Here is a 13,847-nt window from a genome sequence, read left to right as displayed (position 1 = left end):
TTACTCGCGTCGGTCTGTAGCGTCATCTTGACGGAAAAGTCTGGACATGCCAGCACCGGAGCATCCGTCAGCAGACTTTTGAGGAGCTCGAAGGCTTTCTGGTGTTCTTGTTCCCACTTCCACCGCTGGTTTTTGCGCAGCAAGTTCGTCATGGGCTGAACAACAGACGCGAAGTTCGTTACGAACCTCCTATACCATGAGGCCATGCCTAGGCATCTGCGTAACACTCGAAGGCTCGTGGGTGGACTGAGGTTTCGCACGGCGGCTACTTTTTCAGGGTCCGTGTGAATGCCCTGGTCGCTAATGACGTGGCCGAGATAAACCAACTTCCGTTTGAAGAAGGAACATTTATCTTGGTTTATCCGCAAGTTCGCCCTCCTGAGGCGCTTGAAAACTCTCCGCAGATTCTCCATATGCTCTTCGAGGCTGGCACCGATGACAATTATGTTGTCGAGATAAGCGAAGGCATGAGGATCCAAATCCGGCCCGATCACGCTGTCGAGCGCTCGCTGGAAGGTTGCTGGAGCCGAATGGAGCCCAAAAGGCATGACTCGCCACTGGAAAAGGCCGCGGCCAGGGACCGTAAAGGCGGTACACGCCCGACTGCCTGCTTCCATTGGAATCTGCCAATAGCCATTGCGCAAATCCAGGGTGGAAATATACTTTGCATTTCGAAGCCGCTCAAGGATATGGTTGATACGCGGAAGTGGATACGCGTCGGGGATCGACTTGGCATTTAGCTGGCGATAATCTAGCCATTGTCCAGTCTTTTTCCTGACCAGGACCAAGCGAGCGCTGTGCGGACTGCGCGATGGCTCGATACAATGCTGATCAAGGAGGGCGTCCACCTGCTCGTCGATGATCTTCTGCATAGCTGGGTTCTTTGGGAAATACGGCTGCTTGATGGGCCGATCGTCTCGCATGGTAATCCTATGCTCGGCGATGTTGGCCACTCCGGTCATTCCCTCGAACTGGACCAGCTGCTCGTGTAAGAACGCTTGGATACGAGGGTCTTGTTCCTCGTTGGTGGGCTCCTGAGTCTCGAGGCGGTAATGCTTGGGTGTTCCTGCGTTGGTGGCCTCGGGGGCGCCCTCAAGATTCTCCTCGGGTGTCTCGGGGTGTATGTCATTGTGTGCCTCTGTGTGCTTGTCCTCGGTGTTTATAATCTCGTGTGTCTCTGTGTGTCTCCCTTGTGTGCCCGCGTCGGGGCTCCCGTGTGTCTCTGTGTGTTTGTTTTATTGCTCTCCGGCGTTAATATTCCAGTGTATCTCGTGGTGCTCTCCGGCGTTAGTATTCCCGTGTATCTCGTGGTGCTCTCCGGCGTTAGTATTTCCGTGTATCTCCGTGAAATGGTCGGCGATGCCCAGGCGGTGCTCTTCCTGGCGAGCAGGCGGTGCTTCCTCGCTCAGCTCGGATCCGGCTGGGCCCCGTGGGCTGGGTGGTTCGGTGGTTCGAGAGTCCGGGGCGTCCGTTGTATGTATGCTGCGTCTCGCTTCTCTGGGTGGCCTCATGTCCCGCTCTTCCGGCTGTCGTCTCGACAGGATGAGTTTAGCAGTCCCACACTGGATGGTGGTGCCGATTGTGGCCAGGAAATCCATGCCCAGGATCAGGGGTTCCAACATGGCCGGCATAACGAAGAGGGGCACCTGGATGGTCTTCCGAGCGAGGGTGATATCGGCGCGCAGGAGTTGTCGAACCTCGACTCGCGAGGTGTCGGCCAAGTTAATTTGGGTGCGGATCTCCTGAAACTGGTGTCGTTGGCCAACTAGGTTGGCGACTTCCTGGCTGATGAAGCTCTTCGATGCGCCAGTGTCGATGGTTGCCAGGCGTAGATGGCCACCGATCTCGACTTCTGCGGCGATCCTCCCTCTCTCGATTCTTAGCGGCGCGTTTACAAGGTGTTCGTTGCGGGATTGGTCCCCAACGGACTCCGTCGGTCGTGGGGACCCACTCCGTTTCCCGGCTGGGGTCGACGACAGCACTCTACGGTGCGAACATCGCGTCGTCCGCAGTCCCAGCAAAAGTATAGCCGAGGGTTCCGGCATTCGCGGCTGAAATGCCCGGAATCCCCGCAATTTCGGCACGCATCCCGCACGTTGATGCGGCGGTCTGGTGTCGCTACCCGGTTTACTCGCACGGGCACGGGTGGCCGTACCTGACCCGGCGTCCGCGGAAGGTCGTTTGATCCGGTGCACCCGGGAGAAAATGTTTGACCCCCACTGTGGGGAGGCGGACGGAAGGAGGGGCTACTTGGAGGCCCTAGGCTGCGTCGCCTGACGGCTTCGAATTCGGTTGCCAGTTGGGCCAGCTCCCCAATTGTTTGGAACTCGCTGCGCCGAATGTACATCTGATAGTCGGGTGCGATATTCTCGTACAGGCGGTCGAGCTCCTGAGTCTCGGTATAGCTCGCGTGGCGCATGAGAACGCGAAGGTCGAGCATATAATCTTTGAAAGTTTCTTCTCCTAGCTGCTCGCGACTCCGGATTCGGTCGTCCAAGCGCTGGAGGTACCTGGGCGGGAGGAAAAACTCGAGGAATTCCCGTCGGAATTCAGCCTCTTGGAGGCGGCTGGTTTGAAACCACTTGTCGGCCCTGCTCGTCAGCAGTTCCGCCATGGCTCGAGGAAGAAGTCCTAGGTCGATTCCATAGGACAAGGCCCGACTTTCGACCTGTTCGATGAAGGCCAATGGGTCGGAGTACCCATCAAATTGTAAACCCCCATTTGCGGATCCGCTCTGGGACGCACACAAAGTCGCGACGAGGCCGGTCGTAGCTCGGCTCAGAGTAGGTTTCTCGAGCGGTAGTGAAAGTAGGAGGGGCGGCGACGGCGAGGCTTGGGGCGGTGACAGTGAAGCTGGGAGTGGTAACAACGAAGCTAGTTGGAGGAACTGAAGTAGTGGAACCGGGGGCGCTACGTGGGCGTCCAGAATTTGCATATTACTCGTGGAGAGGCCACTGGGTCCCGGCCGTTCTTCTCCCTGAGGCCCAGGGCTCGGGCCCCGAGTGGTATACCGACGCTCCAGGTCGGCGAGTCGAGTCCACACTTCCTGTGGTTGCTCGGATTCTTTGATTAATGTGACGAAGCTCCGCCGTAGGTCATCGACGACCCCGTCGGCAGAGAACCCAAATTCTTCCGCGAATGCTAATAATTCGGCCTTCGGGCGGGAATAGATCCACCGCGAGGAGACCCCAGGGTTTTTAAGTAAACGTGGAACGAACTCACCGGCAGGTTTCTGGTCCGAATCCATGGCTTCCATTGGTCCCGTTTGGCTGTCTTCTCGTGTGTTTGTTGGATCAGGTAGTCTAGGCCGCTGGGGCACGTTGCGTGGATTAAATGTCTGTTGGCACTAACACTCGATCGCATTGACTTGGCGGAGGCGCGGATGAGCTCGTGGGCTCCTGAACGCGGTTACTGGTGGACACGTGTATCGCTTGCCGCGGTTACTGGGCGAGGCGGTTTTAATTTCGCGGTCACGGGCACTTTTCGGTGGATTTTCACTCGCGGAATTTGATGGAAGTTATTTTCCGGCTTCGGCCCGGGGCCACACGGCTGTTATATAGGTGTTTTTTTTTCCTGGTTTTTAACCCAATCCCGTCCCTGCTCGGGCGCCACTTGTAACGAATCTCTCCGGCCGGGATAGATCCCAGTCGTGACCAGGGATCCTCTTCAAGAAATTTATTTAGAGGGGACGGAAATATTTGTAGGAAATTAGTATAACAGCGTATGGGACCCGGGTTACGAATTTGCGCGCACTAAGTTCTGATCCCCGAGGGTCGGCAACGTGGCAGCCGGACGATGTGGTCACGAGAAGCTCTAGGAGCAGGCGGGGCACACGATCTGCTTGTTAATGGCCGGTCGCGGCGCTGCTTTTACCGACTCGTCGATCTGCTTGATCGGTCGGTCCCTGACAGAAAGCTGCTCGTCGCGAACTGCTTTAGACACTGCTTGCGCCTACTGCTTTCGCCGGTGCGCGGAGTGGCAACTCCGGTGGACTCCTGGCGGGATTTGGTTGATCTCGCCCAGAACTTGGGCGACGTGGGTCGGGGGAATGGCCAGGCGTCAGAGAGGTGCTAGTCAACTCCGGCTGGGCACGGAGGCTGGCTACGGGTCGGTCAGGCAGAGATTCTCGTGTCACCGTGGTGATGCACGGTGTGCGGAATGGCCAATGCAGGCGTGGCGGCAGCGTGTGTCGGAGTGTCCCTAATCTAGGAGTGGATACGGGCGCGGATGCACTCGTAGTCGTGGCGGTACACGGTACGCCGGAAACCAGCGTTGGTGTGGCGCGGCGGCTACGGGCACAAGAAGGGGGTCCCTAGTGGGGCGAAGGCAGAGGAGCACGTGCCCTCCAGTCGCGGCGGCACGTTGAGCACGGAAGGAGCCTGTGCTGGCGTGGCGCTGCGGCTGCAGGTATGACAGAGGGTCCTAAACTGTGCGTGGACGGAGGAGTATGTGTACTCCAGTCGCGGCGGCACGCTGTGCACGGATTGAGCCTGTGCCGGCGTGACGCTGCGGCGGGGAGCATGGGAGAGGATTCCTAGCGGTGCGGGGCAGAAGAGCAGGTGACCTCCAGTCGCGGCTGCACGCTGGGCACGGAAAGAGCCTGTGCTGACGTGACGCGGCGGCGGGGAGCACGGGAGAGGATTCCTAGCGGTGCGGGGCAGAGGAGGAGGTGACCTCCAGTCGCGGCGGCACGCTGGGCACGGAAAGAGCCTGTGCTGGCGTGACGCTGCGGCGGGGAGCACGGGAGAGGATCGATGGGAGGCTGGGTGGCCGGAGAGTACGTGCGAATGGAAATGCCAAAACGCAGTATTTTGGGGCCGCCAGCGGGACAGAGATCGGGGGACCTGAAAACCGTGACCAATACTACCAAGGAAATACTACTACGGGTAGGTTCGATTGTTAGTTTATTGATTATTGTGTTATCTAAGTGTGAGTCCTACTACTGCCTTACAGAATTGACTCTTGTAACTTACAAATCTAGCCCACGTGCCTGCGGGCGTGTGGCTGCCGATCGCGGTCGTTGTCTGGCAAAGATTTATCTGCGCGAATGCGTGGGCTCTTGTAGCCGATGTCTCTGCGTGGTCGCGTACGTCGCGGTCGTCAACGAGGACACGATACACTTGGATTTCCGACTTGGTCGCGGAGACGCGGCGATGGGCACGTCTGCCTCGGTGCAAAGTTTCGACGGAAGAGTGACTTGATCGCGGAGACGCGGCGATGGGCACGTCTTTTCGGTACCAAGTTTTCCACGGAAGAGAGCGAAATGCCGGAAGACGCGAGCTGTCATAGCTTTTGAGTGAACCGGTGGTTCGAACCGGTTCACCGAGAACTGATCTGGTTCGACTAGTTCGACTAGTCGATAGTGTGCCCGATTTAGCGACCTCTGAGGTGCTGAACTTAGCTTATTCGTTAGCTTAATTATCCCTATTTAAATATACTCCAAGGTTGTCTTGCTTACGGCTCCAGTGCCAACTAAAAGATTTAATGATTGAACATGGCTTCAATGCCGTCTTAAGATGTATGCTTATAATATAGCTATAATATGGGGGGGAGTATTTATAGATACTTAATATCTAGAACTTAGTTTATGTTAGAGGTTGTGCGCCGAGGAATAGAGGCGTCACAACTCCTCATTTGCAGCACATGTGTAGGTCAATTCTTTCTCCATGTCAACATGGTTTTATTAAGCGAAGATCAATTACAACCAAACTTTTGGAGCTCACTTCCTTTATTATAAAGGGCTACCGAAATAACTTTCAGACAGATGTAATCTATACTGATTTCAGTATTATTGTATCATTATAGAAGCAATAAAATATCTTCCTCCACCGACCGACGGCTCGTTCGCATATGTCCGTATAAATTATATCCAAAACATCCGACGTACGGCTTGCTGAGATTTTTGGAAATGGAATCACACTAATATGGCATTTATTACATGTTTCGCAGTTTATTTTCGTTATGTCTTTCACATCAAACACGTTCACAATTTTTTTGTTAACCAATTCTTTCAGGCTTCTGTAATTGAGATGGCCATACCGATTATGCCAAATGTCGTGTTTTTTATTCATTAGGTACATGGAGTGTTTCTTATTATCATCAAAAGTGAATAGACCGTCTTTCATTTTCGCGCGCAGCAACATAACATTGTTTTCGTCTTTAACTATTGCTTCATTTTTTTAAACTGCACACAGGGTCCATAATTCATTGCCTTGCCCACAGAAAAAATTCATTTGCAGCGATGATACAAACAGTACATCTGCATTACACATTAATTTTATTACACTTTTACCCGTTTTTATAATCACTGTGCCTCCGCCAGTTGATTTGATAAATATATTAGCTGCCAACATGATTTTTTCTTTAATTTCAACGAACTAAACAAACAAATCATTTTGTTTACACATTTGAGAAGTTGCACCACTGTCCAGGCACCACGCGCTTACCGATACCGTTGCTTTGTGCACTGCCGAAAAAGTCTGAATACGAAATTTCTTGTTCGTTGCCTTTTCGCGATTTGGATTGCGCTTCTCTGTGCCCGCTATTTCCGCATTTGAAGCATTTACCGTCGAATTGTCTCTTACTTTGCTTCGCTCCTTTTTGACCGTTATTTGCAGCTACACCGTTGCCGCCTGCATAGAAGCCTGTTGTTGTTAGTTTTCTTCGATTTTCTCTTCTATTCTTTCGGCTTCTTCCAGAAGCTTGACCTTGATAATTTCAAAGGACGGCAACGAATCACGCGTTTCCACGGCAACTATGAAATGTTCGAAATCGGCGTTTAAACTGGACAACAATATTATCACTTTTACAGGGTGACAATAAATAACCCGGACAAATTTTGAAGCAATCGATTATAAATGTGTTTTGATGCAGCCCTTAAATAAATGCATTTATAGATAGCTTGTACTTTTCTGAAACAAATATATTTACATATTTGTGATTTCCATCAAGTGGATATTTGTTTCGGGATGTTTAACAATAGTTGTGCAATTTTAAAATGTTTCAATAAGGAAATCGCCAATGCGACATTGTTCGTTTGCTTGGCATACCAAAACAAACGGTCTCTGACGCTATCCGGCGGTTTAATGAGCTTGGTCATGAAGGTGACCGTCCCGGACGAGGCAGACCATGCACCGCTAAAACTTCCAGAATTCGCCAGATCGTGAAAAAGCGGATCACTCGGAATTGCAGAGTCTCGATCAGAAAAATAGCCCGTGAAATCGGAATGAATCGAGAAAGTGTTTGGTTGATTGCAAAAAATGAACTTAATCTCAAGCCCTACAAGCTCCAAAAAGTGCACCTTCTTATGGATGACAATAAGCGCGTGAGACTTCAAAGATGCCGTCAGCTAAAGCGTCGAGCCGCAGGTCAAAAATGGCAGCGTATTCTCTTCACGGACGAGAAGATATTCACCATCCAACAGGCGCACAATCACCAAAATGACGGAATCTCCAGGTACCTCTGCAATAATCGAGCGCCGTCAATGTGAGCAGTCTTGAATGGTTTGGGGAGGAATATGCGCCACTTGCAAAACTCCCCTTGTTTTCATCGATCAAGGGGTCAAAATCAATCAGGAAGTGTACCGCCGGGACATTTTGGAAACTGTTGTGCTTCCTTGGGCCCAGCAGCACTTCGCTGATACGGAGTGGACGTTTCAACAGGATTCAGCGCCAGCCCATAGAGCCAAATTGACTCAGGACCAATTTTCCGGACTTTATCATATCCAGTGAATGGCCGAATCTTAATCCGATGAACTACAGTGTGTGGTCTATTTTGAAGTCCAGGGCATGTGCTAAATGCCACATAAGTTTGGTGGCGCTGAAGCAATCATTGCTCCAAGAATGGGATCGATTATCGGAAGAAGACCTGCGGCCCATTGCGCTAAATTTCCAGAAACGTTTAGGGCTCTGCATCGCAGCCCAATGATGCCACTTCGAAACCGGTTGAATATATGTTAACACAATACCTATTTAATAGTTGTGTTTCTGAATTTCTTCTCAAATACAGTTCCTTAAAAAGTTATGATCAAAATTGTTTGTCCGGGTTATTTATTGTCACCCTGTAATTCCTTACTCAATTCAATGTTTACTTCTGCTAGTTTATCTACCACATCGACGAACGAATTGAGATATTGCGACATACTACAATTTACCAGCTTTTTTGTGTTCAACAGCTTCTTGTAAAGACTAACTTTATGGACCGTTGGTGACGTAAACATCTCGAAGATCCTCTTGGGAGGTCTTCGCTTTTTTTACATAATTAAGCTGCAATGTTTTCACATTTAAAATATTACACGCCAATGCTTTTTCGTCGTTCGCTTCCCCCTTGGCTGCTTGTTCTGCGTTGCTTTCGTTTTTACAGTTTTTCCGTTTACAAAATTCCAAAGGGCTTGGTGCACAAAAACGCTTCTCATTTGCACACACCAAGCATCTTAGTTGCTTTCGCACAACTTTTCTATTTGGTACATACTCATATTTGTATTAAGTCACTTTATTTAATTGCGAATTTCACTGGGCCCATAACTTATGTTGGGGGTTGTGTTCGTGGATAAATAAATGAGCTTAGTTGATGACCAATACCACACACCCTATCACGACCACGTACGTTAATTCAGTTTGATGGCTTGCGCAAGAGTGAACATACAAAGAGGATAATGAAGAGACCATACTTCTTCTTAACACGAATGGAAATGGAACAACGGTTTATGGAATTAGAAACGTTCAGCTTGCATACTTTAACAGTATCCAATTTTACAATACCACCGAACTAGCAGTCATGTAGGCAGGTACAAAGTAAATGGCCCTGACTAATTATGGCTGGTTTGGAAGGTCGTTACGTAGTAGACGGCTTCTGCTGGAAGGCCGAATAAAGTCCCTTGCTAGAGGGGAGTTTTTCCTTGTAGGACGCTTTAAGTTTTTCTATTTCGATCTTAACTGCAAGAATGCCGAGATCCCTGTGGATGTTTTCATTGCGTATACCATGGTGCCCCAGTAATAGTTCTCAGGATTTTTGATGGGCGCGCTGTATGATGTCTAGATTGGTGCTGCACGCGTTCCCCCAAAGCTGGGAGTCATACGACCATATTGGCTTTAGTGTGGAGTTGTAGAGCAGGACCTTGTAGTCCAGACACAGTTGCGATCGGGAGTTTATGAACCAGTGGAGGCTGCTGGCTTTTAGTTTTAGATGAAGTTTCTTGCATTCAATATATTTTCGCCATGTTAGGCGTCTGTCTAGGTGGATTCCCAGGTACGTTACCACGTCGGCTTCGGGGATCTGCATGCTGTTCAGGTAGAGCGGAGGCCATGTTTGTCTCTTGAGAGTGAACGTTATGTGCTTACACTTTTGTTCATTTATTTTGATACGCCAGTCAGATAGTCACTTCTCGACTAATATGAGGTTGTTGGCGAGCTGGATTGTTGCCCGGACTGGGCATCTGAAATAGCTGAGGATCGCAGTGTCGTCGGCGAAAGTGGATAATGTTAGCTGGTCGCTTGTGGGGATATCCGCTGTGTATACGCATTTCTGATGTTATTCTGTTAACTTGCTCGCTAGTTTCATGCTTTTTTCTGAAGCCAAATAGATGAGCTGGGATGATGTTGTGAGCTCCCAGATTAGCAATTAGGCGCTTTAGTAGGCATTTTTCAAATAACTTGGACAAGCATGATAGTAAACTTATTGGTCGGTAAGATGACGGAATCGTGTGGTCTTATCCGGGCATCGGTATCATTATGATTGTTGATTTTTTCCATTTAGTTGGGTAATGGCCGAGACTTATGATCCCAATGAAAATTTTAGAGATGACCTCAATAGCACAATTCGGAAGTTCAACTATCATTTTTTGAGTTATTAGGTCATCGCCGGGAGCCTTTTTCGGCTTGAGTTCCCTGATGACCTTCGTGATCTCGATCGGACGAAATGATGCTGGAGTAGATTCCATTTCAGTTTGGATTTGCGGTTGTTCAAATGGACTTGCAGCAGGGTTGGGCTGGAAAACGCCCTGGAAATGTGAGGCAAAGGTTTCGGCTCTGTCTTTGTCGCTGCGGGCCCAGCAACCAGATGACTTTCTTATCGGGGTGATGGTTTCAGCCGGTAAGCTTAAATTTGGGTGAGCTCTCCATAAGGGATGCTTTGTGCTGGTTGGCGAGAGTTTCTCTATATCTTAATTGTGCATTTTCGGCATCGTGCTTCAGGGCCCGGCTTAGTTTGCGTGTGGCTTCATTTAGACGTTGCTTTGAGCATGGCGATCTATTGGTTTGCCACGCCCGTCGCAGACGTCATTTGTCTTGGATAAGCTGTTCAATTTGCTGGGTTGTATTGAATACATTTTGTTGCACATCCGTCCGTTGTGATGTTGAGATCCTGGCTGCTATCACAAGTACCTCTTCCAGAGCGGAGGTGGAGTCGATGTCGGCTTCAGTATTGAGCTGGGGGGCTATCTCAATGTGGGAACTCACAAACTTTTTGTATTTTCTCCAATTAGTTCTGTGCGACGTCAGCCTGTAGGGGCGAACCGTAGATTCTGGGCTTTGAAGGAGGGTTATCAACAGCGGCGAATGATCTGAGGAAAGGTCCGGAAGGGCCTTGGCGTTTATTAAATTTCGTGGGATGTTTTTTGTCACCGCAAAGTCAATTAGATCAGGTATCTTTCTGGGGTCTGCTGGCCAATAGGTGGGGCTACCAGGGGAAACGTAGTCCAGTTTATTTCTCACATTGATGAGAGCGTTATACAGTTGTCTTCCCTTGGGGGTCACGAGGCGGGATCCCCAATGCGCATGCTTGGCGTTGTAATCTCCTGCAGCTATTAAAGTTCTCCAAGAGAGTTGTAAAAATGAATTGGGCTTCAGAGATTGTAAAGCGAGGAGGGCAGTAGACAGCAGCAATGCAAATGTTGCCGTTACCTGACTGCACTTTTATAGACGTTGCTTGCAAGTAATTCGTTGCAAACCTTTGGTGAAAATGGTGTTTGATGCGTTCTCTGATAATGATGCCGGTCCAGCCGTGGGCTTTACCATCGGGATGATCTGTGCGGTGGAAGATATAACCTCTAATATGAAAGTTGTATCCGCTTATGAGGTGCGTTTCAACCAGTAGCATGGCGTCGATGTGGTTTTCATTTAGTCCAAGTTTATGCCGTGAGACGCCGTTGGAATTTCCCGTGGATATACGTAGATTGGACATTGATTATCTCGACTGTTGTGCTACAAGCAACTGTATCACCATATTCAGATTCCGGACAAGCATATGAAATGAGTTCTATCATACTTTGTTGCATGGTAACCATTATAGATTCGAAGTTGTTTTGTGGCTGCCGTGGGGCCTGCTGAGCGTTTACTGCGTTTGAGGGGGGAGGATTTTGCATACCTGTTAGTAGAGCTTCGGCGTAGGAGATTCCCGTGGCGGCATCTAGCGGACCAAAAGAAGATCTGGCTGCTTTGGCAAAAAATACATCTGGAGTAGTTTTTAAATTATAATACACATTTTGTGCATTGTGTTGGCGTGTAGCTGTCGCTACGATATAAAAATATAGATACCTATAGATACACTGGACATAGGGGAAAGAAAAGGAGGGTCCACTTCCGCGGGACTGCCGCAAAGCTATACTTCGCTGGGCGGCTGGCCCCTCATCGTTCGCCGTCCGTGCGTCTGATCTTCTCCCGGCGCCTCAGCTCTCTCAGTGCGGTTGCTGCTTCCAAGGCAGCTCTATCTGCGCTAAATAGTGAGCATGAGAAAAATGCATGCTCTGCGTCCTCAACTGCCAGTAGGTCGTATACCGTCTTACATTGTCGGCTGTAGCTCGCAGTCGACATGGCTTCCGCCCATATCGGCGCGGCATATAAGATGGTAGACGTCACCACGGTTGCTATTAGCCTTCTAAGTGCTGCCTTTTGCCTCGTGTGTTGGCCATCATCCTTGAAATGGCGCCTGTGGCCTTGGAAGCTACGTACTCCTGGTGGCTCTTGTAATTTAGCCTGTGGTCGATCTGGACGCCTAGATACTTGACCGCCGGGCAGGACTCGATGGTAGTCGACCCAACACGGAAGCTCACCTTCTCTACGGCCTTCCTGCTGCTGATGAGCACTGCTTCCGTCTAGTGTTCGACAAGCGAGAGCCCGTTGTCCGCTAGCCAGGACATTACCATGTCGATCGCAAGTCTGCATTTTGTGGAAACATCAGCCAGGTGCTTCTCCACAGTGACCAAGGCGATGTCGTCTGCGAAGCCCACTACAGAGCAGCCTTCGGGCAGATTCAGCCTCAGTACACCGTCGTACATGACATTCCATAGGATTGGCCCGAGGACTGAGCCTTGGGGTACGCCTCCTGTTACTTGGTGCTCCTGGTTTCCGGCGTCTGATTTGTACAGCAGAACGCGGTCTTTGAAGTAGTCGGCTATCAGCTGTACGAGGTATCCCGATATGCCGCCCCGTTGGAATGCTTGAAGGACTCGGCTCCAGTTTGCAGAATTGAAGGCGTTTTTGACGTCCAGGGTGCACACAAGGCAGTATTTCTTGGTGCCTCCTTGCTATCTTTCGCCTTCAATCGCATTTTCTGCCAGCTGCGTTACCTCGCGAAACGCATCGATAGTGCTGCGTTTCTTACGAAACCCATGCTGGTGGCTGGATAGGGCTCCGCGCTTTTCGATTTCCGTTTCCAGCCTGCTGCATATACCATAATCCGCTCGAATATTTTTTCGTGGGAGTTCAGCATGCAGAGGGACCGGTATGAAGATGGGTCGTCGTCCAATTTTCCCGGCTTCGGAACGAGTACAAGCCTTTGTTGCTTCCAAGCTGTAGGAAAAGTCTGTTCGACGATGCAGTTGTTGTACACCTCCGCAAACATCTTTGGGTGAGATTTCACTATCGCAAGCAGGGCCGCGTTTGGAATGCCATCTGGTCCAGGGGCCTTGAAGGCTTTGCAGCTGGCTAGCGCGCTTAGGACCTCCTCTTCATCAATGGGGATTGGTTCCCCCACGGTCACGTTGGAAAGCACTAAGGGCGGCTGAGCTGGGAACAGCGTGGTAACTATTGCTCCCAATTGTTCATGGGAGGTTGGTGTCGGCTATGTGATTAGCTTTCCCATTACCATCTTCTAAGCTGACCAGAACGGCTCCTGGTCTGCCGCGTCGCAGAGGTCCTGGAAGCACCTGTTTTTGCTCGCCCTGATGGCCACCTTGAGGGCTTTCTTCCTCTCCCTGTAAATGGACTCGTACATCCCTTGCAGAGGGCGTCCTCTGTTTCGCTGGCATCTCCGCCTTGCTGAGAGGCACTCGCTTCGGGCTGTGGCTATCTCCTCGTTCCACCACGGGACTGGTCGCCTGCCACATCCCCTGGTGGAGCTCTCCATTGCCGCATCGCAGGCATCCTTGATTCTGGCAGATAACCCATCCGCACAGCTATTTGCATCCCCTATGATGGCGTTGCAATCCATGCTGGCTAGGAGCACTTCTACGTTTAGGGTGTGTACCCTATACGCAGTTTGCCGGTCAGGAAGCATCGTCTTGAAGGTTATCGCGGTATGGTCGCTGTATGTGAGTAGGTCCGTGACTTCCCATTGGGTATCCCGGGCTGGCAAAGGTCAGGTCGATGACTGACTCTCTGCCTGCCTTGCAGTAGGTGCACCTGTTACCGTCATTGAGGAGGCAAACATTCAAGGTGGCCAGGGCATCCAAGAGGATGGTTCCCCACTGCGTTGTCCTCGAGCTCCCCCAAGCGGTGGACCATGCATTGAAGTCCCCAGCGATTAATACAGGCGACCTACCACGAACGTCCTTGGCGATCTCCAGCACCACATCTCCGAAGGCGTCTATGTGCATGCTCGGTGCAAGGTAACAGCTGTATACGGTCAGCTCA

The sequence above is a fragment of the Drosophila kikkawai genome, chromosome 3R (genome assembly GCF_030179895.1).
Source record: "Drosophila kikkawai strain 14028-0561.14 chromosome 3R, DkikHiC1v2, whole genome shotgun sequence".
NCBI classification, from domain to species: domain Eukaryota; kingdom Metazoa; phylum Arthropoda; class Insecta; order Diptera; family Drosophilidae; genus Drosophila; species Drosophila kikkawai.
This window is presented reverse-complemented; position numbering follows the sequence as displayed.